This window comes from Zalophus californianus, chromosome 4, assembly GCF_009762305.2.
Source record: "Zalophus californianus isolate mZalCal1 chromosome 4, mZalCal1.pri.v2, whole genome shotgun sequence".
NCBI lineage: Eukaryota > Metazoa > Chordata > Mammalia > Carnivora > Otariidae > Zalophus > Zalophus californianus.
The window spans coordinates 106,914,931-106,920,930 of record NC_045598.1 but is presented as its reverse complement, the minus strand read 5'-3'; positions in this window follow the sequence as shown (position 1 = coordinate 106,920,930).

Below are 6,000 nucleotides of genomic sequence, written 5' to 3'. Positions count from 1 at the left end.
ATGGACATTACTGCTATGAACATTGGGGTGCAGGTGCCCCTACTTTTCACTACACCTGTATCTTTGGGGTAAATACCCAGTAGTGCAATTGCTGGGTTGTAGGGTAGCTCTATTTTTAACATCTTGGGGAAACTCCATACTCTTTTCCAGAGTGGCTGCACCACTTTGCATTCCCACCAACAGTGTAAGAGGGTTCCCCTTTCTCCACATCCTCACCAACACTTGCTGTTTCCTGTCTTGTTAATTCTTGCCATTCTAACTGGTGTAATGTGGTATCTCATTGTGGTTTTGATTTATATTTCCCTGATGGCTAGTGATGTTGAACATTTTTTTCATGTGTTTATGTGTCTGTTAGCCATTTGTATGTGTTTTTTGGAGAAGTGTCTGTTCATGCCTTCTGTCCATTCTTGACTGGATTATTTGTTTTTCTCGGGTGTTGAGTTTGATAAATTCTTTATAGATCTTGGATACAGCCCTTTATCGGTAATGTCATTTGCAAATATCTTCCCCCTTTTCTGTGGGTTGCCTTTTAGTTTTGTTGACTGTTTCCCCTGCTGTACAAAAACTGTTTATCTTGATGAAGTCCCAAAAGTTCGTTTTTGTTTTTGTTTCCCTTGCCTTTAGAGACATGTCTTGAAAGAGGTCGCTGTGACCAATATCGAAGAGGTTACTGCCTATGTTCTCCTCTAGGATTTTGATGGATTCCTGTCTCACATTGAGGTCTTTATTCCATTTTGAGTTTATCTTTGTGTATGGAAGAGAATGGTCAAGTTTCATTCTTCTGCATGTGGCTGTCCAATTTTCCCACACCATTTATCAAAGATACTGTCTTTTTTCCATTGGATATTCTTTCTTGATTTGTCGAAGATAAGTTGACCGTAGAGTTGAGGGTCCATTTTTGGGCTCTCTATTTTGTTCTATGAGTTGATTGATCTATGAGTCTGTTTTTGTGCCAATACCATGCTGTCTTGATGATTACAGCTTTGTAATAGAGCTTGAAGTCTGGCATTGTGATGCCCCCAGCTTTGGTTTTCTTTTTCAACAATCCACTGGTGATTCGGGGTCTTTTCTGGTTCCATACAAATTTTAGGATTGTTTGTTCCAGCTCTGTGAAAAATGTCAATGGTATTTTGATAGGGATTGCATTGAAAGTGTAGATTGCTCTAGGCAGCACAGACATTTTAACAATGTTTGTCTTTCCAATCCATGAGCATGGAATGTTTTCCTTCTCTTTGTGTCTTCCTCAATTTCTTTCGTAAGTGTTCTGTAGTTTCTAGAGTATAGAGACTTTGGTTATATTTATTCCTAGGTATCTTATAGTTTTTGGTGTTATTGTAAATGGGACCAATTCCTTAATTTTTATTTTAAAATTTAAAATTTAATTTTTATTTTAAAATTTAAAATTTAATTTTTAAAAAATTTTTAAATTTTTAATTTAAATTTTTCTTTCTTCAGTCACATTGTTAGTATATAGAAATGCAACTGATTTCTGTGCATTGATTTTGTATCCTTCCATGTTGCTGAATCGCTGTATAAGTTCTAGTAATTTGGGGGTGGAGTCTTTTGGGTTTTCCACATAAAGTATCATGTCATCTGTGAAGAGAGAGTTTGACTTCTTCTTTGCCAATTTGAATGCTTTTTATTTCTTTTTGTCTGATTGCTGAGGCTAGGACTTCTAGTACCGTGTTGAACAAAAGTGGTGAGAGTGGGCATCCCTGTTGTGTTCCTGATCTTAAGAGAAAAGCTCTCCATTTTCCCCCATTGAGAATTATATTCACTGTGGGCTTTTCATAAATGGCTCTGCAAGAAATATGAAGGGGGATTCTATAAAAGAAGAAAAACCCCAAGAATAACATAGACCAGAAATTTACAGAGACAATCTATAGAAACAGAGACTTTACAAGCAATATGATGGCACTAGGTTCATCTTTCAATAGTTACTCTCAATGTGAACAGGCTGAATGTTCCCATCAAAGGGCACAGGGTTTCAGATTGAATAAAAAAGCAGGACCCATCCATATGCTGTCTACAAGAGACTCATTTTGAACATAAAGACACCTCCAGATTGAAAGCGAGGGGAATGAAGAACCATTTATCATGCCAGTGGAACTCAAAAGAAAGCTGGGGTAGCAATCCTCATACAAGACAAATTAGATTTTAAACCAGAGGCTGTAGTAAGATATATAGAGAGACACTATATCATACTTAAAGGGTCTATCCAACAAGAAAATTTAACAACTGTAAATATCTATGGCCCCAACATGGGAGCAGCCAACTACATAAGCAAACTAATAACCAAAATAGAGAATCATATCGATAATAATACATTAATAGTAGGAGACTTCAACACTCCATTCACAGCAATAGACAGATCATCTAAGCAGAAGATCAACAAAGAAACAAGAGCTTTGAAAGACTCATTGGATCAGATGAACTTTGCAGATATATACAGAACATTCCATCCTAAAACAACAGACTATTCATTCTTCTAGGGTGCACACTGAAATTTCTCCAGAATAGATCACATACTGGGTCATAAATCAGTCTCAACCAATACCAAAATATTGAGATTATTCCCTGTATATTTTCAGAGCACAGTGCTTTGAAACTGGAACTCAACCACAAAGAAAAATTTGGAAGGAATGCAAACACTTGGAAGTTAAAGAGCATCCTTCAGAATGCTCTTCTAAAGAATGAATGCATCAACCAGGAAATTAAAGAGGAACTTAAACAATTCATGCAAACCAATGAAAATGAAAACACACCAGTTCAGAACCTATGGGATACTGCAAAGGCTGTCCTTAGAGGGAAGTACATAGCCATCCAAGCCTCCCTCAAAAAATTAGAAAAATCCCAAATGCACAAGCTAAACTTACACCTAAAGGATCTGGAGAAAGAGCAGCAAATAAAGCCTAACCCAAGCAGGAGAAGAGAAATAAAAAAGATTAGAGCAGAAATCAATGAAATAGAAACTAGAAGAACAGTAGGACAGATCAACAAAACTAGAAGCTGGTTCTTTGAAAGAATTAATAAGATTGATAAACCTCTGGCCAGACTTATGCAAAAGAAAAGAGAAAGGACCCAACTTAATAAAATCATGAATGAAAGGGGAGAAATCACAACCAATACCAAAGAAATAGAGACAATTATGAGAACTTATTACCAGCAGCTATATAGCAACAAACTAGACAATCTGGAAGAAATGGATGCATTCCTGGACACTTATAAACTACCAAGACTGAAACAGGAAGAAATAGACAAACTGAACAGACCAAGAACCAGTAAGGAAATTGAAGCAGTAATCAAAAACCTCCCAAAAAGCAAGAGTCCAGGGCCAGACGGCTTCCCAGGGGAATTCTACCAAACATTTAAAAAAGAAATCACACCTATTCTACTGAAGCAGTTTCAAAAAATAGAAATGGAAGGCAAACTTCCAAACTTGTTCTATGAGGCCGGCGTTACCCTGATCCCAAAACCAGACAAAGGCCCCATCAAAAAGGAGAATTACAGACCAATATGTTTGATGAATATGGATGCCAAAATACTCACCAAGATCCTAGCCAATACGATCCAACAGTACATTAAAAGGATTATTCACCATGACCAGGTGGGATTTATTCCTGGGATGCAAGTGTGGTTCAACATTCTCAAATCAATCAATGTGATAGATCACATTAACAAAAGAAGAGACAAGAACCATATGATCCTCTCAACTGATGCAGAAAAAGCATTTGACAAAATACAGCATCCTTTCCTGATTAAAACTCTTCAAAATATAGGGATAGAGAGAACATACCTCAATATCATAAAAGCCATCTACGACAGGGATTTTTGAATACCTAATAACTAATATGTGCATTGAACCACTGCATACACTGAAAAGGGATAGGAGATATATGAGACATAGCCTCATGCTTGAAATGTTTACAATCTCATATAAACATGTGCACAATAATAAATTACATGTACGACAAACAATAAAGCTTCTGGAAGATTTTCTTGGTCAGACATTATTAGGGAGCCCATTACAGAGGACATAGGATTTAGATTGTTCCCTGGAAGATTTTCCAAAGGCAAAGAGAAGAGGGGAGGATATTCTTAGAAGAAGAACTAGCACAAAAAAAGAAAAAGACAGACAGCCAGAAATAAAGAAAGGAGGGAGGGAAGGAAGGAAGGAAGGAAGGAAGGAAGGAAGGAAGGAAGGAAGGAAGGAAGGAAGGAAGGAAGGAAGGAAAGAATGGAAACATCTATTGCTTAGAGAAATAAGGTCACAAATTGGGACTAGGAATGAGAAGGGATGGCTGATTCTCAGAGATGGACTCTTGTCCCCAGACTAGGATGAGATGCTAATAATAGCAGGAGCAACAGCATTCAAAATACTATCACTCTGATTTGGTATATTTAAGCCGACTAGTTCCATTCTCAACCCACACTAGAATTTGCCTGGCTCTCTGTTTGCTCATCTTTCACTTACTGTCTTATGTTATGTATTAATGTGTAATGTTCTGCATTATCTTTAGAACGAAGGCTCTGAAGCATGGGACAGGGCTCTTACTGTCTCATGTATCCAGGACACAGTAAGTTCTTAGTAAATATCAGATCATAGAATCATGCCTGTAGACCCCTGAGCCAGGGAGAAACAGAGTGGCAATGGAGGGAGGCACATGTCTCGAGTCCTGACCTGGAACTCACTGCACTTGGAAGTCTAGTAGGAGGGTGGACCATTCAGGGGCCTCCAGAAGCCTCACTTCAGGGAATAGGCAAAGCTAGATCCTGCTCTCCTCCAATGAAAGTGCTAATTCTGGTGGGTCAATCCCCAATACCATGATGAACTTCATTGTACTAAAAATGACTGGACTTTGAGACTTCAGGGGGCAAGCGTTATGAGGAGTGGTCTGGGGGAACTGGAGAGGAAGCACGGATGTTCGCCCAGAGAGGAACCTCCAGGAAGAGCCCTTAGCCTTTGATTAGGGGTGGTGGGGGTTGGGTAGTTGTTAGTTAACCTCAAGGAAACACATTTGAGATGCATGAAGTGTCAGAGTGTGGGCTTATGTGGTATGAGTCCGGGTGGGGAAAAGGAACAACTGGTAAAAAAAAGACCAAAATTACTCTGCCCTCCCAGTGCTTAGTGTCCATGACCCCTTTCTGAGGAGCAGTTAGGGCTATTTCTGATGCCTGACAGGGAGGAGAAGGGCAGAGGAGGAGAAGGAGAGAGAGGAGAGAGAAGGAAGTAAGGGAAGAAGGGGTCGGATTTCTGAGGCTCCATAACTCAGGTGCTCCCACGGTCCTGTTTTAATGGACTGAGAAAGGCTTCATACCGTCTCCCACCTTCTATTTCACTTACACGGACTCTCCTCTCCCTTCAACCAAATTACATGTCAAAGCCTCCCTCCCCCTGGGAGCCTTCCCAGATGAAGCAGGTAGGCCCAGATAGTCTTGTCCTGATGCATTTGCTCCAGTATAGCTGCTCCTGTGGCTTTGTCCCACTCTCCACCCTGGTTTGGTCCTTATCTGTCACCCCACACCCCAACCTTGCTCACCTTTGTCCTATGTATGACTTGAAGTCTTTGAGGACAGCCCCTATAATCAGAATATTCTTCTAATTGCTCATCTTTTTCACTGACTCACCTGTTTCCTGAGTCCCTATTGTGTGCTAGGCACTTAGAACACAGAGGAAGGCAAGACACTATCCCTACTACCAGGAGTTTAAATAGGATCTTTTCACATACCTGGCACGTGGGCAGCAATTCTGAGACAGACGCCTCCAGAAGTGAGGGATGGTTTTCAAAGAGACTGTTCCCATCCTAAGCACAGCCAACATGTGCTGGTATCAATTTTCATAAAAGATAAAGGAAAATTTTTCACTCCGCAAAAAGCTTTTCCTTGGGGTCTCTCAAAAATTGCATAAACAGTAGCAGGGTTTACAAATGTTTAACTCTCCACACTTTTCTCAGCCTGATCTGTAAGATGAGGTCTGCCCACTGATTTCTCTGTACTGTT